Source organism: Phyllobates terribilis, unplaced genomic scaffold (genome assembly GCF_046119375.1).
Source record: "Phyllobates terribilis strain yellow unplaced genomic scaffold, ASM4611937v1 Scaffold_636__1_contigs__length_917067, whole genome shotgun sequence".
Taxonomy (NCBI): Eukaryota; Metazoa; Chordata; class Amphibia; order Anura; family Dendrobatidae; genus Phyllobates; species Phyllobates terribilis.
The window spans coordinates 162,500-184,654 of NW_027363396.1; the positions used below are offsets into that span (position 1 = coordinate 162,500).

The 22,155-nt window shown below is 44.8% G+C and overlaps 15 non-coding genes across 15 annotated transcripts; all 15 read right to left on the minus strand.

The window, feature by feature from the left end:
* Nucleotides 1-3,482: 3,482 nt before the first annotated feature.
* On the minus strand, nucleotides 3,483-3,673 carry LOC141234171 (U2 spliceosomal RNA). The gene has a single exon (XR_012300156.1). It is a non-coding gene; the product is annotated as a U2 spliceosomal RNA (small nuclear RNA).
* Nucleotides 3,674-4,788: 1,115 nt separating this feature from the next.
* LOC141234472 (U2 spliceosomal RNA) lies at nucleotides 4,789-4,979 on the minus strand. Its single transcript, XR_012300451.1, has one exon. It is a non-coding gene; the product is annotated as a U2 spliceosomal RNA (small nuclear RNA).
* A 1,115-nt stretch (nucleotides 4,980-6,094) lies between these two features.
* Nucleotides 6,095-6,285, minus strand: LOC141234205 (U2 spliceosomal RNA). Its single transcript, XR_012300188.1, has one exon. It is a non-coding gene; the product is annotated as a U2 spliceosomal RNA (small nuclear RNA).
* Nucleotides 6,286-7,400: 1,115 nt separating this feature from the next.
* On the minus strand, nucleotides 7,401-7,591 carry LOC141234172 (U2 spliceosomal RNA). Its single transcript, XR_012300157.1, has one exon. It is a non-coding gene; the product is annotated as a U2 spliceosomal RNA (small nuclear RNA).
* A 1,115-nt stretch (nucleotides 7,592-8,706) lies between these two features.
* LOC141234173 (U2 spliceosomal RNA) lies at nucleotides 8,707-8,897 on the minus strand. The gene has a single exon (XR_012300158.1). It is a non-coding gene; the product is annotated as a U2 spliceosomal RNA (small nuclear RNA).
* A 1,115-nt stretch (nucleotides 8,898-10,012) lies between these two features.
* Nucleotides 10,013-10,203, minus strand: LOC141234174 (U2 spliceosomal RNA). The gene has a single exon (XR_012300159.1). It is a non-coding gene; the product is annotated as a U2 spliceosomal RNA (small nuclear RNA).
* Nucleotides 10,204-11,318: 1,115 nt separating this feature from the next.
* Nucleotides 11,319-11,508, minus strand: LOC141234497 (U2 spliceosomal RNA). The gene has a single exon (XR_012300475.1). It is a non-coding gene; the product is annotated as a U2 spliceosomal RNA (small nuclear RNA).
* Nucleotides 11,509-12,623: 1,115 nt separating this feature from the next.
* Nucleotides 12,624-12,814, minus strand: LOC141234175 (U2 spliceosomal RNA). Its single transcript, XR_012300160.1, has one exon. It is a non-coding gene; the product is annotated as a U2 spliceosomal RNA (small nuclear RNA).
* Nucleotides 12,815-13,932: 1,118 nt separating this feature from the next.
* Nucleotides 13,933-14,123, minus strand: LOC141234429 (U2 spliceosomal RNA). Its single transcript, XR_012300408.1, has one exon. It is a non-coding gene; the product is annotated as a U2 spliceosomal RNA (small nuclear RNA).
* A 1,115-nt stretch (nucleotides 14,124-15,238) lies between these two features.
* LOC141234176 (U2 spliceosomal RNA) lies at nucleotides 15,239-15,429 on the minus strand. Its single transcript, XR_012300161.1, has one exon. It is a non-coding gene; the product is annotated as a U2 spliceosomal RNA (small nuclear RNA).
* Nucleotides 15,430-16,544: 1,115 nt separating this feature from the next.
* On the minus strand, nucleotides 16,545-16,735 carry LOC141234178 (U2 spliceosomal RNA). Its single transcript, XR_012300162.1, has one exon. It is a non-coding gene; the product is annotated as a U2 spliceosomal RNA (small nuclear RNA).
* Nucleotides 16,736-17,850: 1,115 nt separating this feature from the next.
* Nucleotides 17,851-18,041, minus strand: LOC141234179 (U2 spliceosomal RNA). The gene has a single exon (XR_012300163.1). It is a non-coding gene; the product is annotated as a U2 spliceosomal RNA (small nuclear RNA).
* A 1,115-nt stretch (nucleotides 18,042-19,156) lies between these two features.
* Nucleotides 19,157-19,347, minus strand: LOC141234180 (U2 spliceosomal RNA). The gene has a single exon (XR_012300164.1). It is a non-coding gene; the product is annotated as a U2 spliceosomal RNA (small nuclear RNA).
* A 1,115-nt stretch (nucleotides 19,348-20,462) lies between these two features.
* On the minus strand, nucleotides 20,463-20,653 carry LOC141234181 (U2 spliceosomal RNA). Its single transcript, XR_012300165.1, has one exon. It is a non-coding gene; the product is annotated as a U2 spliceosomal RNA (small nuclear RNA).
* Nucleotides 20,654-21,768: 1,115 nt separating this feature from the next.
* LOC141234183 (U2 spliceosomal RNA) lies at nucleotides 21,769-21,959 on the minus strand. Its single transcript, XR_012300167.1, has one exon. It is a non-coding gene; the product is annotated as a U2 spliceosomal RNA (small nuclear RNA).
* Between the last annotated feature and the right edge of the window lie 196 nt (nucleotides 21,960-22,155).

Here is a 22,155-nt window from a genome sequence, read left to right on the forward strand (position 1 = left end):
TTTTTGAAAAAAATTTTTGTCTGTTTTTTAACCCAATCCCACCACCCACAAACATTCCCAAAACCATTTTTACACTCACACCACTCCTCATACCGTCTTGCATATTCCTTTCTTACTTCCTCATACTCCAATAACTTAACATTCAACTTCCACAAACCTTTCCCAAACACCCCATTCACATTCACATCCAACTCACACGACATGCACACATGATCTGAAAACAAAACATTCTCCTGCTTATAGTCAACAGGAATCATATTTTTTGAAATAAAACAGTAATCCAATCTAGATTGTATTCTTCCACTTTCGGAAAAGAAGGTATTTAACAAAGGCCTCACTTTACATACACTTTGCATATCATGCAAATCAAAATCACTAACCAACTCTAACAAAGTTTTCCCAGACACATCCACATTCACTCTCCCCACATCACAATTCATATCACCCACAATCACCACAGGCATTCTTCCCGGAACAAAAAGTTTAATTTTTTCAAATAACTTTTTCCGGTCATTTTTCTCCACCGGCGCATAAACATTAATAACACAAAATTTAACATTTTTATACTCAAAATTTGCTAAAATGCACCTCCCCACATCAATCACCACATAATCACTCAAAACCTCCTCCCTCCCTTTAACTAAAATCCCCACACCATCATTTTTATTACATGCACTCCCCGACCACACAGATGCTCCATGAGACCATTCATCTCCTCTCACCCCATCCACCACTCCACACTCTTGCAAACAAAAAATCGATGCATTCTTCATAGCCAAAAAATCAAAAATTGCAGCCCTCCTGGCCTTATTTTTAAACACTCTCACATTTTGTGAAATTATAGTAAAACCCATTTTTTCCTTTTTTAAACCTCCTAAAAAAAACGAAAACAGAAAAGTTACAAAAACACTACAAAAACTCCACTCACAAGAAAAAGCCTTTGACTTAAGTCAAAGCTTATAATAGGCATTATCACGCATATTGCAAGGCAACCTTAACCAGCACCCCCACTATCTTCTTCCACCATCTGAACCGAGCAACTCGTTTCCGAGCCGCTAGCAGCATCACCATCACCCTACCTTGCTTTCTTGGCACCCACTTTTCGCTGCGGTGCCTTGATATCTTCTTCATCATTTGCCCCACCACCCTCCCTGTGACACTTTCTACTCCCCCCACCCTCATCGGAGAAGTACTCCTCAATATTCTCAGGATCTGAAGGGTGTGATGACCCTTCCCCAGTTTCCATACAATCTGCAGCATCTACAACATCCTGAAAGTCCAACGTATCCGGACACCTTCCTTCTCCCGCTGCATTCATCTGCCCCTCCATTCTCCTCAATTCTTTCACAAGCTCCTTCTCCATTTTAGGTGCCTTTTTCTCCTTCTGGTAAGCAGGCCTCAGACTCACAGTTTCAGGGGCAGACCTTTCACTCCGCCTCCTCTGCTCTCTCTCCATTCTAGCAGTTTCTCTTTCTATCTGCTGCAAAACCCTCCTCTCCTCCTCCTCCTTTTTCCTCTCCTTATCAGTTTTCCTGGGCACACCCTGCGGGCAATCTTTAAACATGTGCTCACCACTTCCACACATGTCACAAGCCTTGGGCTTCGGGCACGCACTTGCCACATGCCCCTCCTCTTTGCAGTTACGGCAACATTGCCCTTTCTTACATGCATCCTGCACATGTCCAAAGCAGTAACATTTCCTGCAATACATAGGCTGCCCTACATAGTAAAGGAAGCCCCTATGTCCCGCCACAGAAAAATTCGCAGGAGGATGTCTAAAGCCTCCCACACTTCCAGGATCCTTCTTCAGTTTCACCCGAAACTTGTATTTGCAGTTGAAAATACCTAAAGAATTAAACTGCTTTTCCCCTTTACGCACATAATCACAGTACCGTGCAAGGAAGCCTTCAAGCAATGCTGGCTCAGTAAAAGGGTTATAAACTGTTACCCACACAATCTTTTCTTGAAGTCCAAACAAGGGTTCAAACCACACCCCTTCCAAGAAAGGATCATCAGTGTGACTCCGAAGCCACTCAAACACATCAAGGCAGGTATTTTCTTCTACAAAAGTCACGTCATATGTACCTGATTTAGGAAACTCGTTGACGCTGTAGAAGTCGCCTCGTTTTGCTCCAGCTTTTCCTTCCAAAAGTTTCTCCACGATGAAGGACACATTATTCCTCTCGGAAACTGATGGATCCACTCCAATTCGGATAGTATTCTTCACGAAGTTCATCTTCAAAACCTGTCGGTATAATACCACAGAAAATCGCCAAATCCTTTCGCAAAAAGGCCTGGATTCCTCCAGAGAACTCGCACCTATCAGGCTGCAACCAAATGGTCTTAGCCAAAAGGCCGAGAAGCGATAACCAGAATTGGTTTCAAACTACGGAGCCACCCAAGGATCCTGAAAAGTCCATTTGTGGAGATGAGCTCCTGGACTCCCGTTAAGAAGACATGTTGTCAACCTCTAGATCCCTTACATGCCTGCACTTTTCGGCTTGCTGCTGCTGCAATCCACGCGTTTTAGATCTGCATAACTCCACCTCTTTAAACACAGCACCTTCACCCCCTGCTGTTCCCACCCGCCTCAACACCGTTGGAAGGGAGGAGAACCAATTAAGGCGGGGGGTGGGGTGGAACGAGCAGCTGTCTACCCTTAGCAGGAGGGCTCCTGATTACATACCTCTCCTGCTGCTGCTGCTGCTGGCTGTCCAGCAGCAGACTGAAGGTGGCTGCTGCTGTGCACAGGTATATAAAGGCTCAGAGCCTATTATGACACGCGCAGCCAGCGTTCCATTGCCACATTCCATCTACTGCAGGCAGGATACCTGGCTGGCTGAATGTCGCTGAGAAGCTCACAGAGACCGCCATAAGCAACAGTTTAACAGAATGCCACAGACTAATCAACCAAACTTTTTGGGTTGGGTTCTCTTTTATAGTCTGCAGGCATTAAATGAAAGAAGTCAGTGTTCCAGCAGAAGGAGACAACGTTTCAGAAAAGGCATTGTAGCAAACCAAAAAAGAAATTTTAAGCGCAGCAGAGTAACCAGCGCACATACCTGTTAGCTCAGGTGAGTTTAAAAGGCTGCTGTTGATAACAAGGGCATTTGCTAAATAGATGGTGTGTGTGCAACAATATACTGAAAGGTCAATTATATTGTGCAGCTTATCTCACCACCTGTAGTTATTTAGGTGAAAGCTCCAAAATGCTTGCCTAATATGTCTGTTTATCCAAAAGGAAGTAAAAAGGGAGAGCTAGAAAGATAGCATTGCATCACATTACATGGCAATGCAATGCACAGTTGCTGAAGTTGAACCAAAATGAGCTTGTAATCTGGCTTCTGCAACTTTGAACATGAAAAATCCAATGAGGAGAAGAAAAGCAAAGCCAAAGAGTCCATCCCAAAATCCGACAAACAAGCAAAATGAACAAAAAACATTGAATTCAATTCTTTCTGATTTTAGAAACTGCATTAAAGAAGGGGTGCACCGGTCCTGGAGATACTGCAATACCAGGTCAATGCGTGGAGTGGACAGAGCAAGCTCTTTTTCCATCTCCCTGTTCTAAAAATCCATTTAATATATGGTCCCCAGATAGGGGACGTATCAGATATTAAACTGATAAGAACAGATACTACACTTGATCTTAGCCAAAAGGCCGAGAAGCGATAACCAGAATTGGTTTCAAACTACGGAGCCACCCAAGGATCCTGAAAAGTCCATTTGTGGAGATGAGCTCCTGGACTCCCGTTAAGAAGACATGTTGTCAACCTCTAGATCCCTTACATGCCTGCACTTTTCGGCTTGCTGCTGCTGCAATCCACGCGTTTTAGATCTGCATAACTCCACCTCTTTAAACACAGCACCTTCACCCCCTGCTGTTCCCACCCGCCTCAACACCGTTGGAAGGGAGGAGAACCAATTAAGGCGGGGGGTGGGGTGGAACGAGCAGCTGTCTACCCTTAGCAGGAGGGCTCCTGATTACATACCTCTCCTGCTGCTGCTGCTGCTGGCTGTCCAGCAGCAGACTGAAGGTGGCTGCTGCTGTGCACAGGTATATAAAGGCTCAGAGCCTATTATGACACGCGCAGCCAGCGTTCCATTGCCACATTCCATCTACTGCAGGCAGGATACCTGGCTGGCTGAATGTCGCTGAGAAGCTCACAGAGACCGCCATAAGCAACAGTTTAACAGAATGCCACAGACTAATCAACCAAACTTTTTGGGTTGGGTTCTCTTTTATAGTCTGCAGGCATTAAATGAAAGAAGTCAGTGTTCCAGCAGAAGGAGACAACGTTTCAGAAAAGGCATTGTAGCAAACCAAAAAAGAAATTTTAAGCGCAGCAGAGTAACCAGCGCACATACCTGTTAGCTCAGGTGAGTTTAAAAGGCTGCTGTTGATAACAAGGGCATTTGCTAAATAGATGGTGTGTGTGCAACAATATACTGAAAGGTCAATTATATTGTGCAGCTTATCTCACCACCTGTAGTTATTTAGGTGAAAGCTCCAAAATGCTTGCCTAATATGTCTGTTTATCCAAAAGGAAGTAAAAAGGGAGAGCTAGAAAGATAGCATTGCATCACATTACATGGCAATGCAATGCACAGTTGCTGAAGTTGAACCAAAATGAGCTTGTAATCTGGCTTCTGCAACTTTGAACATGAAAAATCCAATGAGGAGAAGAAAAGCAAAGCCAAAGAGTCCATCCCAAAATCCGACAAACAAGCAAAATGAACAAAAAACATTGAATTCAATTCTTTCTGATTTTAGAAACTGCATTAAAGAAGGGGTGCACCGGTCCTGGAGATACTGCAATACCAGGTCAATGCGTGGAGTGGACAGAGCAAGCTCTTTTTCCATCTCCCTGTTCTAAAAATCCATTTAATATATGGTCCCCAGATAGGGGACGTATCAGATATTAAACTGATAAGAACAGACACTACACTTGATCTTAGCCAAAAGGCCGAGAAGCGATAACCAGAATTGGTTTCAAACTACGGAGCCACCCAAGGATCAGGAAAAGTCCATTTGTGGAGATGAGCTCCTGGACTCCCGTTAAGAAGACATGTTGTCAACCTCTAGATCCCTTACATGCCTGCACTTTTCGGCTTGCTGCTGCTGCAATCCACGCGTTTTAGATCTGCATAACTCCACCTCTTTAAACACAGCACCTTCACCCCCTGCTGTTCCCACCCGCCTCAACACCGTTGGAAGGGAGGAGAACCAATTAAGGCGGGGGGTGGGGTGGAACGAGCAGCTGTCTACCCTTAGCAGGAGGGCTCCTGATTACATACCTCTCCTGCTGCTGCTGCTGCTGGCTGTCCAGCAGCAGACTGAAGGTGGCTGCTGCTGTGCACAGGTATATAAAGGCTCAGAGCCTATTATGACACGCGCAGCCAGCGTTCCATTGCCACATTCCATCTACTGCAGGCAGGATACCTGGCTGGCTGAATGTCGCTGAGAAGCTCACAGAGACCGCCATAAGCAACAGTTTAACAGAATGCCACAGACTAATCAGCCAAACTTTTTGGGTTGGGTTCTCTTTTATAGTCTGCAGGCATTAAATGAAAGAAGTCAGTGTTCCAGCAGAAGGAGACAACGTTTCAGAAAAGGCATTGTAGCAAACCAAAAAAGAAATTTTAAGCGCAGCAGAGTAACCAGCGCACATACCTGTTAGCTCAGGTGAGTTTAAAAGGCTGCTGTTGATAACAAGGGCATTTGCTAAATAGATGGTGTGTGTGCAACAATATACTGAAAGGTCAATTATATTGTGCAGCTTATCTCACCACTTGTAGTTATTTAGGTGAAAGCTCCAAAATGCTTGCCTAATATGTCTGTTTATCCAAAAGGAAGTAAAAAGGGAGAGCTAGAAAGATAGCATTGCATCACATTACATGGCAATGCAATGCACAGTTGCTGAAGTTGAACCAAAATGAGCTTGTAATCTGGCTTCTGCAACTTTGAACATGAAAAATCCAATGAGGAGAAGAAAAGCAAAGCCAAAGAGTCCATCCCAAAATCCGACAAACAAGCAAAATGAACAAAAAACATTGAATTCAATTCTTTCTGATTTTAGAAACTGCATTAAAGAAGGGGTGCACCGGTCCTGGAGATACTGCAATACCAGGTCAATGCGTGGAGTGGACAGAGCAAGCTCTTTTTCCATCTCCCTGTTCTAAAAATCCATTTAATATATGGTCCCCAGATAGGGGACATATCAGATATTAAACTGATAAGAACAGATACTACACTTGATCTTAGCCAAAAGGCCGAGAAGCGATAACCAGAATTGGTTTCAAACTACGGAGCCACCCAAGGATCCTGAAAAGTCCATTTGTGGAGATGAGCTCCTGGACTCCCGTTAAGAAGACATGTTGTCAACCTCTAGATCCCTTACATGCCTGCACTTTTCGGCTTGCTGCTGCTGCAATCCACGCGTTTTAGATCTGCATAACTCCACCTCTTTAAACACAGCACCTTCACCCCCTGCTGTTCCCACCCGCCTCAACACCGTTGGAAGGGAGGAGAACCAATTAAGGCGGGGGGTGGGGTGGAACGAGCAGCTGTCTACCCTTAGCAGGAGGGCTCCTGATTACATACCTCTCCTGCTGCTGCTGCTGCTGGCTGTCCATCAGCAGACTGAAGGTGGCTGCTGCTGTGCACAGGTATATAAAGGCTCAGAGCCTATTATGACACGCGCAGCCAGCGTTCCATTGCCACATTCCATCTACTGCAGGCAGGATACCTGGCTGGCTGAATGTCGCTGAGAAGCTCACAGAGACCGCCATAAGCAACAGTTTAACAGAATGCCACAGACTAATCAACCAAACTTTTTGGGTTGGGTTCTCTTTTATAGTCTGCAGGCATTAAATGAAAGAAGTCAGTGTTCCAGCAGAAGGAGACAACGTTTCAGAAAAGGCATTGTAGCAAACCAAAAAAGAAATTTTAAGCGCAGCAGAGTAACCAGCGCACATACCTGTTAGCTCAGGTGAGTTTAAAAGGCTGCTGTTGATAACAAGGGCATTTGCTAAATAGATGGTGTGTGTGCAACAATATACTGAAAGGTCAATTATATTGTGCAGCTTATCTCACCACCTGTAGTTATTTAGGTGAAAGCTCCAAAATGCTTGCCTAATATGTCTGTTTATCCAAAAGGAAGTAAAAAGGGAGAGCTAGAAAGATAGCATTGCATCACATTACATGGCAATGCAATGCACAGTTGCTGAAGTTGAACCAAAATGAGCTTGTAATCTGGCTTCTGCAACTTTGAACATGAAAAATCCAATGAGGAGAAGAAAAGCAAAGCCAAAGAGTCCATCCCAAAATCCGACAAACAAGCAAAATGAACAAAAAACATTGAATTCAATTCTTTCTGATTTTAGAAACTGCATTAAAGAAGGGGTGCACCGGTCCTGGAGATACTGCAATACCAGGTCAATGCGTGGAGTGGACAGAGCAAGCTCTTTTTCCATCTCCCTGTTCTAAAAATCCATTTAATATATGGTCCCCAGATAGGGGACGTATCAGATATTAAACTGATAAGAACAGATACTACACTTGATCTTAGCCAAAAGGCCGAGAAGCGATAACCAGAATTGGTTTCAAACTACGGAGCCACCCAAGGATCCTGAAAAGTCCATTTGTGGAGATGAGCTCCTGGACTCCCGTTAAGAAGACATGTTGTCAACCTCTAGATCCCTTACATGCCTGCACTTTTCGGCTTGCTGCTGCTGCAATCCACGCGTTTTAGATCTGCATAACTCCACCTCTTTAAACACAGCACCTTCACCCCCTGCTGTTCCCACCCGCCTCAACACCGTTGGAAGGGAGGAGAACCAATTAAGGCGGGGGGTGGGGTGGAACGAGCAGCTGTCTACCCTTAGCAGGAGGGCTCCTGATTACATACCTCTCCTGCTGCTGCTGCTGCTGGCTGTCCAGCAGCAGACTGAAGGTGGCTGCTGCTGTGCACAGGTATATAAAGGCTCAGAGCCTATTATGACACGCGCAGCCAGCGTTCCATTGCCACATTCCATCTACTGCAGGCAGGATACCTGGCTGGCTGAATGTCGCTGAGAAGCTCACAGAGACCGCCATAAGCAACAGTTTAACAGAATGCCACAGACTAATCAACCAAACTTTTTGGGTTGGGTTCTCTTTTATAGTCTGCAGGCATTAAATGAAAGAAGTCAGTGTTCCAGCAGAAGGAGACAACGTTTCAGAAAAGGCATTGTAGCAAACCAAAAAAGAAATTTTAAGCGCAGCAGAGTAACCAGCGCACATACCTGTTAGCTCAGGTGAGTTTAAAAGGCTGCTGTTGATAACAAGGGCATTTGCTAAATAGATGGTGTGTGTGCAACAATATACTGAAAGGTCAATTATATTGTGCAGCTTATCTCACCACCTGTAGTTATTTAGGTGAAAGCTCCAAAATGCTTGCCTAATATGTCTGTTTATCCAAAAGGAAGTAAAAAGGGAGAGCTAGAAAGATAGCATTGCATCACATTACATGGCAATGCAATGCACAGTTGCTGAAGTTGAACCAAAATGAGCTTGTAATCTGGCTTCTGCAACTTTGAACATGAAAAATCCAATGAGGAGAAGAAAAGCAAAGCCAAAGAGTCCATCCCAAAATCCGACAAACAAGCAAAATGAACAAAAAACATTGAATTCAATTCTTTCTGATTTTAGAAACTGCATTAAAGAAGGGGTGCACCGGTCCTGGAGATACTGCAATACCAGGTCAATGCGTGGAGTGGACAGAGCAAGCTCTTTTTCCATCTCCCTGTTCTAAAAATCCATTTAATATATGGTCCCCAGATAGGGGACGTATCAGATATTAAACTGATAAGAACAGATACTACACTTGATCTTAGCCAAAAGGCCGAGAAGCGATAACCAGAATTGGTTTCAAACTACGGAGCCACCCAAGGATCCTGAAAAGTCCATTTGTGGAGATGAGCTCCTGGACTCCCGTTAAGAAGACATGTTGTCAACCTCTAGATCCCTTACATGCCTGCACTTTTCGGCTTGCTGCTGCTGCAATCCACGCGTTTTAGATCTGCATAACTCCACCTCTTTAAACACAGCACCTTCACCCCCTGCTGTTCCCACCCGCCTCAACACCGTTGGAAGGGAGGAGAACCAATTAAGGCGGGGGGTGGGGTGGAACGAGCAGCTGTCTACCCTTAGCAGGAGGGCTCCTGATTACATACCTCTCCTGCTGCTGCTGCTGCTGGCTGTCCAGCAGCAGACTGATGGTGGCTGCTGCTGTGCACAGGTATATAAAGGCTCAGAGCCTATTATGACACGCGCAGCCAGCGTTCCATTGCCACATTCCATCTACTGCAGGCAGGATACCTGGCTGGCTGAATGTCGCTGAGAAGCTCACAGAGACCGCCATAAGCAACAGTTTAACAGAATGCCACAGACTAATCAACCAAACTTTTTGGGTTGGGTTCTCTTTTATAGTCTGCAGGCATTAAATGAAAGAAGTCAGTGTTCCAGCAGAAGGAGACAACGTTTCAGAAAAGGCATTGTAGCAAACCAAAAAAGAAATTTTAAGCGCAGCAGAGTAACCAGCGCACATACCTGTTAGCTCAGGTGAGTTTAAAAGGCTGCTGTTGATAACAAGGGCATTTGCTAAATAGATGGTGTGTGTGCAACAATATACTGAAAGGTCAATTATATTGTGCAGCTTATCTCACCACCTGTAGTTATTTAGGTGAAAGCTCCAAAATGCTTGCCTAATATGTCTGTTTATCCAAAAGGAAGTAAAAAGGGAGAGCTAGAAAGATAGCATTGCATCACATTACATGGCAATGCAATGCACAGTTGCTGAAGTTGAACCAAAATGAGCTTGTAATCTGGCTTCTGCAACTTTGAACATGAAAAATCCAATGAGGAGAAGAAAAGCAAAGCCAAAGAGTCCATCCCAAAATCCGACAAACAAGCAAAATGAACAAAAAACATTGAATTCAATTCTTTCTGATTTTAGAAACTGCATTAAAGAAGGGGTGCACCGGTCCTGGAGATACTGCAATACCAGGTCAATGCGTGGAGTGGACAGAGCAAGCTCTTTTTCCATCTCCCTGTTCTAAAAATCCATTTAATATATGGTCCCCAGATAGGGGACGTATCAGATATTAAACTGATAAGAACAGATACTACACTTGATCTTAGCCAAAAGGCCGAGAAGCGATAACCAGAATTGGTTTCAAACTACGGAGCCACCCAAGGATCCTGAAAAGTCCATTTGTGGAGATGAGCTCCTGGACTCCCGTTAAGAAGACATGTTGTCAACCTCTGGATCCCTTACATGCCTGCACTTTTCGGCTTGCTGCTGCTGCAATCCACGCGTTTTAGATCTGCATAACTCCACCTCTTTAAACACAGCACCTTCACCCCCTGCTGTTCCCACCCGCCTCAACACCGTTGGAAGGGAGGAGAACCAATTAAGGCGGGGGGTGGGGTGGAACGAGCAGCTGTCTACCCTTAGCAGGAGGGCTCCTGATTACATACCTCTCCTGCTGCTGCTGCTGCTGGCTGTCCAGCAGCAGACTGAAGGTGGCTGCTGCTGTGCACAGGTATATAAAGGCTCAGAGCCTATTATGACACGCGCAGCCAGCGTTCCATTGCCACATTCCATCTACTGCAGGCAGGATACCTGGCTGGCTGAATGTCGCTGAGAAGCTCACAGAGACCGCCATAAGCAACAGTTTAACAGAATGCCACAGACTAATCAACCAAACTTTTTGGGTTGGGTTCTCTTTTATAGTCTGCAGGCATTAAATGAAAGAAGTCAGTGTTCCAGCAGAAGGAGACAACGTTTCAGAAAAGGCATTGTAGCAAACCAAAAAAGAAATTTTAAGCGCAGCAGAGTAACCAGCGCACATACCTGTTAGCTCAGGTGAGTTTAAAAGGCTGCTGTTGATAACAAGGGCATTTGCTAAATAGATGGTGTGTGTGCAACAATATACTGAAAGGTCAATTATATTGTGCAGCTTATCTCACCACCTGTAGTTATTTAGGTGAAAGCTCCAAAATGCTTGCCTAATATGTCTGTTTATCCAAAAGGAAGTAAAAAGGGAGAGCTAGAAAGATAGCATTGCATCACATTACATGGCAATGCAATGCACAGTTGCTGAAGTTGAACCAAAATGAGCTTGTAATCTGGCTTCTGCAACTTTGAACATGAAAAATCCAATGAGGAGAAGAAAAGCAAAGCCAAAGAGTCCATCCCAAAATCCGACAAACAAGCAAAATGAACAAAAAACATTGAATTCAATTCTTTCTGATTTTAGAAACTGCATTAAAGAAGGGGTGCACCGGTCCTGGAGATACTGCAATACCAGGTCAATGCGTGGAGTGGACAGAGCAAGCTCTTTTTCCATCTCCCTGTTCTAAAATCCATTTAATATATGGTCCCCAGATAGGGGACGTATCAGATATTAAACTGATAAGAACAGATACTACACTTGATCTTAGCCAAAAGGCCGAGAAGCGATAACCAGAATTGGTTTCAAACTACGGAGCCACCCAAGGATCCTGAAAAGTCCATTTGTGGAGATGAGCTCCTGGACTCCCGTTAAGAAGACATGTTGTCAACCTCTAGATCCCTTACATGCCTGCACTTTTCGGCTTGCTGCTGCTGCAATCCACGCGTTTTAGATCTGCATAACTCCACCTCTTTAAACACAGCACCTTCACCCCCTGCTGTTCCCACCCGCCTCAACACCGTTGGAAGGGAGGAGAACCAATTAAGGCGGGGGGTGGGGTGGAACGAGCAGCTGTCTACCCTTAGCAGGAGGGCTCCTGATTACATACCTCTCCTGCTGCTGCTGCTGCTGGCTGTCCAGCAGCAGACTGAAGGTGGCTGCTGCTGTGCACAGGTATATAAAGGCTCAGAGCCTATTATGACACGCGCAGCCAGCGTTCCATTGCCACATTCCATCTACTGCAGGCAGGATACCTGGCTGGCTGAATGTCGCTGAGAAGCTCACAGAGACCGCCATAAGCAACAGTTTAACAGAATGCCACAGACTAATCAACCAAACTTTTTGGGTTGGGTTCTCTTTTATAGTCTGCAGGCATTAAATGAAAGAAGTCAGTGTTCCAGCAGAAGGAGACAACGTTTCAGAAAAGGCATTGTAGCAAACCAAAAAAGAAATTTTAAGCGCAGCAGAGTAACCAGCGCACATACCTGTTAGCTCAGGTGAGTTTAAAAGGCTGCTGTTGATAACAAGGGCATTTGCTAAGTAGATGGTGTGTGTGCAACAACATACTGAAAGGTCAATTATATTGTGCAGCTTATCTCACCACCTGTAGTTATTTAGGTGAAAGCTCCAAAATGCTTGCCTAATATGTCTGTTTATCCAAAAGGAAGTAAAAAGGGAGAGCTAGAAAGATAGCATTGCATCACATTACATGGCAATGCAATGCACAGTTGCTGAAGTTGAACCAAAATGAGCTTGTAATCTGGCTTCTGCAACTTTGAACATGAAAAATCCAATGAGGAGAAGAAAAGCAAAGCCAAAGAGTCCATCCCAAAATCCGACAAACAAGCAAAATGAACAAAAAACATTGAATTCAATTCTTTCTGATTTTAGAAACTGCATTAAAGAAGGGGTGCACCGGTCCTGGAGATACTGCAATACCAGGTCAATGCGTGGAGTGGACAGAGCAAGCTCTTTTTCCATCTCCCTGTTCTAAAAATCCATTTAATATATGGTCCCCAGATAGGGGACGTATCAGATATTAAACTGATAAGAACAGATACTACACTTGATCTTAGCCAAAAGGCCGAGAAGCGATAACCAGAATTGGTTTCAAACTACGGAGCCACCCAAGGATCCTGAAAAGTCCATTTGTGGAGATGAGCTCCTGGACTCCCGTTAAGAAGACATGTTGTCAACCTCTAGATCCCTTACATGTCTGCACTTTTCGGCTTGCTGCTGCTGCAATCCACGCGTTTTAGATCTGCATAACTCCACCTCTTTAAACACAGCACCTTCACCCCCTGCTGTTCCCACCCGCCTCAACACCGTTGGAAGGGAGGAGAACCAATTAAGGCGGGGGGTGGGGTGGAACGAGCAGCTGTCTACCCTTAGCAGGAGGGCTCCTGATTACATACCTCTCCTGCTGCTGCTGCTGCTGCTGGCTGTCCAGCAGCAGACTGAGGGTGGCTGCTGCTGTGCACAGGTATATAAAGGCTCAGAGCCTATTATGACACGCGCAGCCAGCGTTCCATTGCCACATTCCATCTACTGCAGGCAGGATACCTGGCTGGCTGAATGTCGCTGAGAAGCTCACAGAGACCGCCATAAGCAACAGTTTAACAGAATGCCACAGACTAATCAACCAAACTTTTTGGGTTGGGTTCTCTTTTATAGTCTGCAGGCATTAAATGAAAGAAGTCAGTGTTCCAGCAGAAGGAGACAACGTTTCAGAAAAGGCATTGTAGCAAACCAAAAAAGAAATTTTAAGCGCAGCAGAGTAACCAGCGCACATACCTGTTAGCTCAGGTGAGTTTAAAAGGCTGCTGTTGATAACAAGGGCATTTGCTAAATAGATGGTGTGTGTGCAACAATATACTGAAAGGTCAATTATATTGTGCAGCTTATCTCACCACCTGTAGTTATTTAGGTGAAAGCTCCAAAATGCTTGCCTAATATGTCTGTTTATCCAAAAGGAAGTAAAAAGGGAGAGCTAGAAAGATAGCATTGCATCACATTACATGGCAATGCAATGCACAGTTGCTGAAGTTGAACCAAAATGAGCTTGTAATCTGGCTTCTGCAACTTTGAACATGAAAAATCCAATGAGGAGAAGAAAAGCAAAGCCAAAGAGTCCATCCCAAAATCCGACAAACAAGCAAAATGAACAAAAAACATTGAATTCAATTCTTTCTGATTTTAGAAACTGCATTAAAGAAGGGGTGCACCGGTCCTGGAGATACTGCAATACCAGGTCAATGCGTGGAGTGGACAGAGCAAGCTCTTTTTCCATCTCCCTGTTCTAAAAATCCATTTAATATATGGTCCCCAGTTAGGGGACGTATCAGATATTAAACTGATAAGAACAGATACTACACTTGATCTTAGCCAAAAGGCCGAGAAGCGATAACCAGAATTGGTTTCAAACTACGGAGCCACCCAAGGATCCTGAAAAGTCCATTTGTGGAGATGAGCTCCTGGACTCCCGTTAAGAAGACATGTTGTCAACCTCTAGATCCCTTACATGCCTGCACTTTTCGGCTTGCTGCTGCTGCAATTCACGCGTTTTAGATCTGCATAACTCCACCTCTTTAAACACAGCACCTTCACCCCCTGCTGTTCCCACCCGCCTCAACACCGTTGGAAGGGAGGAGAACCAATTAAGGCGGGGGGTGGGGTGGAACGAGCAGCTGTCTACCCTTAGCAGGAGGGCTCCTGATTACATACCTCTCCTGCTGCTGCTGCTGCTGGCTGTAAAGCAGCAGACTGAAGGTGGCTGCTGCTGTGCACAGGTATATAAAGGCTCAGAGCCTATTATGACACGCGCAGCCAGCGTTCCATTGCCACATTCCATCTACTGCAGGCAGGATACCTGGCTGGCTGAATGTCGCTGAGAAGCTCACAGAGACCGCCATAAGCAACAGTTTAACAGAATGCCACAGACTAATCAACCAAACTTTTTGGGTTGGGTTCTCTTTTATAGTCTGCAGGCATTAAATGAAAGAAGTCAGTGTTCCAGCAGAAGGAGACAACGTTTCAGAAAAGGCATTGTAGCAAACCAAAAAAGAAATTTTAAGCGCAGCAGAGTAACCAGCGCACATACCTGTTAGCTCAGGTGAGTTTAAAAGGCTGCTTTTGATAACAAGGGCATTTGCTAAATAGATGGTGTGTGTGCAACAATATACTGAAAGGTCAATTATATTGTGCAGCTTATCTCACCACCTGTAGTTATTTAGGTGAAAGCTCCAAAATGCTTGCCTAATATGTCTGTTTATCCAAAAGGAAGTAAAAAGGGAGAGCTAGAAAGATAGCATTGCATCACATTACATGGCAATGCAATGCACAGTTGCTGAAGTTGAACCAAAATGAGCTTGTAATCTGGCTTCTGCAACTTTGAACATGAAAAATCCAATGAGGAGAAGAAAAGCAAAGCCAAAGAGTCCATCCCAAAATCCGACAAACAAGCAAAATGAACAAAAAACATTGAATTCAATTCTTTCTGATTTTAGAAACTGCATTAAAGAAGGGGTGCACCGGTCCTGGAGATACTGCAATACCAGGTCAATGCGTGGAGTGGACAGAGCAAGCTCTTTTTCCATCTCCCTGTTCTAAAAATCCATTTAATATATGGTCCCCAGATAGGGGACGTATCAGATATTAAACTGATAAGAACAGATACTACACTTGATCTTAGCCAAAAGGCCGAGAAGCGATAACCAGAACTGGTTTCAAACTACGGAGCCACCCAAGGATCCTGAAAAGTCCATTTGTGGAGATGAGCTCCTGGACTCCCGTTAAGAAGACATGTTGTCAACCTCTAGATCCCTTACATGCCTGCACTTTTCGGCTTGCTGCTGCTGCAATCCACGCGTTTTAGATCTGCATAACTCCACCTCTTTAAACACAGCACCTTCACCCCCTGCTGTTCCCACCCGCCTCAACACCATTGGAAGGGAGGAGAACCAATTAAGGCGGGGGGTGGGGTGGAACGAGCAGCTGTCTACCCTTAGCAGGAGGGCTCCTGATTACATACCTCTCCTGCTGCTGCTGCTGCTGGCTGTCCAGCAGCAGACTGAAGGTGGCTGCTGCTGTGCACAGGTATATAAAGGCTCAGAGCCTATTATGACACGCGCAGCCAGCGTTCCATTGCCACATTCCATCTACTGCAGGCAGGATACCTGGCTGGCTGAATGTCGCTGAGAAGCTCACAGAGACCGCCATAAGCAACAGTTTAACAGAATGCCACAGACTAATCAACCAAACTTTTTGGGTTGGGTTCTCTTTTATAGTCTGCAGGCATTAAATGAAAGAAGTCAGTGTTCCAGCAGAAGGAGACAACGTTTCAGAAAAGGCATTGTAGCAAACCAAAAAAGAAATTTTAAGCGCAGCAGAGTAACCAGCGCACATACCTGTTAGCTCAGGTGAGTTTAAAAGGCTGCTGTTGATAACAAGGGCATTTGCTAAATAGATGGTGTGTGTGCAACAATATACTGAAAGGTCAATTATATTGTGCAGCTTATCTCACCACCTGTAGTTATTTAGGTGAAAGCCCCAAAATGCTTGCCTAATATGTCTGTTTATCCAAAAGGAAGTAAAAAGGGAGAGCTAGAAAGATAGCATTGCATCACATTACATGGCAATGCAATGCACAGTTGCTGAAGTTGAACCAAAATGAGCTTGTAATCTGGCTTCTGCAACTTTGAACATGAAAAATCCAATGAGGAGAAGAAAAGCAAAGCCAAAGAGTCCATCCCAAAATCCGACAAACAAGCAAAATGAACAAAAAACATTGAATTCAATTCTTTCTGATTTTAGAAACTGCATTAAAGAAGGGGTGCACCGGTCCTGGAGATACTGCAATACCAGGTCAATGCGTGGAGTGGACAGAGCAAGCTCTTTTTCCATCTCCCTGTTCTAAAAATCCATTTAATATATGGTCCCCAGATAGGGGACGTATCAGATATTAAACTGATAAGAACAGATACTACACTTGATCTTAGCCAAAAGGCCGAGAAGCGATAACCAGAATTGGTTTCAAACTACGGAGCCACCCAAGGATCCTGAAAAGTCCATTTGTGGAGATGAGCTCCTGGACTCCCGTTAAGAAGACATGTTGTCAACCTCTAGATCCCTTACATGCCTGCACTTTTCGGCTTGCTGCTGCTGCAATCCACGCGTTTTAGATCTGCATAACTCCACCTCTTTAAACACAGCACCTTCACCCCCTGCTGTTCCCACCCGCCTCAACACCGTTGGAAGGGAGGAGAACCAATTAAGGCGGGGGGTGGGGTGGAACGAGCAGCTGTCTACCCTTAGCAGGAGGGCTCCTGATTACATACCTCTCCTGCTGCTGCTGCTGCTGGCTGTCCAGCAGCAGACTGAAGGTGGCTGCTGCTGTGCACAGGTATATAAAGGCTCAGAGCCTATTATGACACGCGCAGCCAGCGTTCCATTGCCACATTCCATCTACTGCAGGCAGGATACCTGGCTGGCTGAATGTCGCTGAGAAGCTCACAGAGACCGCCATAAGCAACAGTTTAACAGAATGCCACAGACTAATCAACCAAACTTTTTGGGTTGGGTTCTCTTTTATAGTCTGCAGGCATTAAATGAAAGAAGTCAGTGTTACAGCAGAAGGAGACAACGTTTCAGAAAAGGCATTGTAGCAAACCAAAAAAGAAATTTTAAGCGCAGCAGAGTAACCAGCGCACATACCTGTTAGCTCAGGTGAGTTTAAAAGGCTGCTGTTGATAACAAGGGCATTTGCTAAATAGATGGTGTGTGTGCAACAATATACTGAAAGGTCAATTATATTGTGCAGCTTATCTCACCACCTGTAGTTATTTAGGTGAAAGCTCCAAAATGCTTGCCTAATATGTCTGTTTATCCAAAAGGAAGTAAAAAGGGAGAGCTAGAAAGATAGCATTGCATCACATTACATGGCAATGCAATGCACAGTTGCTGAAGTTGAACCAAAATGAGCTTGTAATCTGGCTTCTGCAACTTTGAACATGAAAAATCCAATGAGGAGAAGAAAAGCAAAGCCAAAGAGTCCATCCCAAAATCCGACAAACAAGCAAAATGAACAAAAAACATTGAATTCAATTCTTTCTGATTTTAGAAACTGCATTAAAGAAGGGGTGCACCGGTCCTGGAGATACTGCAATACCAGGTCAATGCGTGGAGTGGACAGAGCAAGCTCTTTTTCCATCTCCCTGTTCTAAAAATCCATTTAATATATGGTCCCCAGATAGGGGACGTATCAGATATTAAACTGATAAGAACAGATACTACACTTGATCTTAGCCAAAAGGCCGAGAAGCGATAACCAGAATTGGTTTCAAACTACGGAGCCACCCAAGGATCCTGAAAAGTCCATTTGTGGAGATGAGCTCCTGGACTCCCGTTAAGAAGACATGTTGTCAACCTCTAGATCCCTTACATGCCTGCACTTTTCGGCTTGCTGCTGCTGCAATCCACGCGTTTTAGATCTGCATAACTCCACCTCTTTAAACACAGCACCTTCACCCCCTGCTGTTCCCACCCGCCTCAACACCGTTGGAAGGGAGGAGAACCAATTAAGGCGGGGGGTGGGGTGGAACGAGCAGCTGTCTACCCTTAGCAGGAGGGCTCCTGATTACATACCTCTCCTGCTGCTGCTGCTGCTGGCTGTCCAGCAGCAGACTGAAGGTGGCTGCTGCTGTGCACAGGTATATAAAGGCTCAGAGCCTATTATGACACGCGCAGCCAGCGTTCCATTGCCACATTCCATCTACTGCAGGCAGGATACCTGGCTGGCTGAATGTCGCTGAGAAGCTCACAGAGACCGCCATAAGCAACAGTTTAACAGAATGCCACAGACTAATCAACCAAACTTTTTGGGTTGGGTTCTCTTTTATAGTCTGCAGGCATTAAATGAAAGAAGTCAGTGTTCCAGCAGAAGGAGACAACGTTTCAGAAAAGGCATTGTAGCAAACCAAAAAAGAAATTTTAAGCGCAGCAGAGTAACCAGCGCACATACCTGTTAGCTCAGGTGAGTTTAAAAGGCTGCTGTTGATAACAAGGGCATTTGCTAAATAGATGGTGTGTGTGCAACAATATACTGAAAGGTCAATTATATTGTGCAGCTTATCTCACCACCTGTAGTTATTTAGGTGAAAGCTCCAAAATGCTTGCCTAATATGTCTGTTTATCCAAAAGGAAGTAAAAAGGGAGAGCTAGAAAGATAGCATTGCATCACATTACATGGCAATGCAATGCACAGTTGCTGAAGTTGAACCAAAATGAGCTTGTAATCTGGCTTCTGCAACTTTGAACATGAAAAATCCAATGAGGAGAAGAAAAGCAAAGCCAAAGAGTCCATCCCAAAATCCGACAAACAAGCAAAATGAACAAAAAACATTGAATTCAATTCTTTCTGATTTTAGAAACTGCATTAAAGAAGGGGTGCACCGGTCCTGGAGATACTGCAATACCAGGTCAATGCGTGGAGTGGACAGAGCAAGCTCTTTTTCCATCTCCCTGTTCTAAAAATCCATTTAATATATGGTCCCCAGATAGGGGACGTATCAGATATTAAACTGATAAGAACAGATACTACACTTGATCTTAGCCAAAAGGCCGAGAAGCGATAACCAGAATTGGTTTCAAACTACGGAGCCACCCAAGGATCCTGAAAAGTCCATTTGTGGAGATGAGCTCCTGGACTCCCGTTAAGAAGACATGTTGTCAACCTCTAGATCCCTTACATGCCTGCACTTTTCGGCTTGCTGCTGCTGCAATCCACGCGTTTTAGATCTGCATAACTCCACCTCTTTAAACACAGCACCTTCACCCCCTGCTGTTCCCACCCGCCTCAACACCGTTGGAAGGGAGGAGAACCAATTAAGGCGGGGGGTGGGGTGGAACGAGCAGCTGTCTACCCTTAGCAGGAGGGCTCCTGATTACATACCTCTCCTGCTGCTGCTGCTGCTGGCTGTCCAGCAGCAGACTGAAGGTGGCTGCTGCTGTGCACAGGTATATAAAGGCTCAGAGCCTATTATGACACGCGCAGCCAGCGTTCCATTGCCACATTCCATCTACTGCAGGCAGGATACCTGGCTGGCTGAATGTCGCTGAGAAGCTCACAGAGACCGCCATAAGCAACAGTTTAACAGAATGCCACAGACTAATCAACCAAACTTTTTGGGTTGGGTTCTCTTTTATAGTCTGCAGGCATTAAATGAAAGTAGTCAGTGTTCCAGCAGAAGGAGACAACGTTTCAGAAAAGGCATTGTAGCAAACCAAAAAAGAAATTTTAAGCGCAGCAGAGTAACCAGCGCACATTCCTGTTAGCTCAGGTGAGTTTAAAAGGCTGCTGTTGATAACAAGGGCATTTGCTAAATAGATGGTGTGTGTGCAACAATATACTGAAAGGTCAATTATATTGTGCAGCTTATCTCACCACCTGTAGTTATTTAGGTGAAAGCTCCAAAATGCTTGCCTAATATGTCTGTTTATCCAAAAGGAAGTAAAAAGGGAGAGCTAGAAAGATAGCATTGCATCACATTACATGGCAATGCAATGCACAGTTGCTGAAGTTGAACCAAAATGAGCTTGTAATCTGGCTTCTGCAACTTTGAACATGAAAAATCCAATGAGGAGAAGAAAAGCAAAGCCAAAAAGTCCATCCCAAAATCCGACAAACAAGCAAAATGAACAAAAAACATTGAATTCAATTCTTTCTGATTTTAGAAACTGCATTAAAGAAGGGGTGCACCGGTCCTGGAGATACTGCAATACCAGGTCAATGCGTGGAGTGGACAGAGCAAGCTCTTTTTCCATCTCCCTGTTCTAAAAATCCATTTAATATATGGTCCCCAGATAGGGGACGTATCAGATATTAAACTGATAAGAACAGATACTACACTTGATCTTAGCCAAAAGGCCGAGAAGCGATAACCAGAATTGGTTTCAAACTACGGAGCCACCCAAGGATCCTGAAAAGTCCATTTGTGGAGATGAGCTCCTGGACTCCCGTTAAGAAGACATGTTGTCAACCTCTAGATCCCTTACATGCCTGCACTTTTCGGCTTGCTGCTGCTGCAATCCACGCGTTTTAGATCTGCATAACTCCACCTCTTTAAACACAGCACCTTCACCCCCTGCTGTTCCCACCCGCCTCAACACCGTTGGAAGGGAGGAGAACCAATTAAGGCGGGGGGTGGGGTGGAACGAGCAGCTGTCTACCCTTAGCAGGAGGGCTCCTGATTACATACCTCTCCTGCTGCTGCTGCTGCTGGCTGTCCAGCAGCAGACTGAAGGTGGCTGCTGCTGTGCACAGGTATATAAAGGCTCAGAGCCTATTATGACACGCGCAGCCAGCGTTCCATTGCCACATTCCATCTACTGCAGGCAGGATACCTGGCTGGCTGAATGTCGCTGAGAAGCTCACAGAGACCGCCATAAGCAACAGTTTAACAGAATGCCACAGACTAATCAACCAAACTTTTTGGGTTGGGTTCTCTTTTATAGTCTGCAGGCATTAAATGAAAGAAGTCAGTGTTCCAGCAGAAGGAGACAACGTTTCAGAAAAGGCATTGTAGCAAACCAAAAAAGAAATTTTAAGCGCAGCAGAGTAACCAGCGCACATACCTGTTAGCTCAGGTGAGTTTAAAAGGCTGCTGTTGATAACAAGGGCATTTGCTAAATAGATGGTGTGTGTGCAACAATATACTGAAAGGTCAATTATATTGTGCAGCTTATCTCACCACCTGTAGTTATTTAGGTGAAAGCTCCAAAATGCTTGCCTAATATGTCTGTTTATCCAAAAGGAAGTAAAAAGGGAGAGCTAGAAAGATAGCATTGCATCACATTACATGGCAATGCAATGCACAGTTGCTGAAGTTGAACCAAAATGAGCTTGTAATCTGGCTTCTGCAACTTTGAACATGAAAAATCCAATGAGGAGAAGAAAAGCAAAGCCAAAGAGTCCATCCCAAAATCCGACAAACAAGCAAAATGAACAAAAAACATTGAATTCAATTCTTTCTGATTTTAGAAACTGCATTAAAGAAGGGGTGCACCGGTCCTGGAGATACTGCAATACCAGGTCAATGCGTGGAGTGGACAGAGCAAGCTCTTTTTCCATCTCCCTGTTCTAAAAATCCATTTAATATATGGTCCCCAGATAGGGGACGTATCAGATATTAAACTGATAAGAACAGATACTACACTTGATCTTAGCCAAAAGGCCGAGAAGCGATAACCAGAATTGGTTTCAAACTACGGAGCCACCCAAGGATCCTGAAAAGTCCATTTGTGGAGATGAGCTCCTGGACTCCCGTTAAGAAGACATGTTGTCAACCTCTAGATCCCTTACATGCCTGCACTTTTCGGCTTGCTGCTGCTGCAATCCACGCGTTTTAGATCTGCATAACTCCACCTCTTTAAACACAGCAC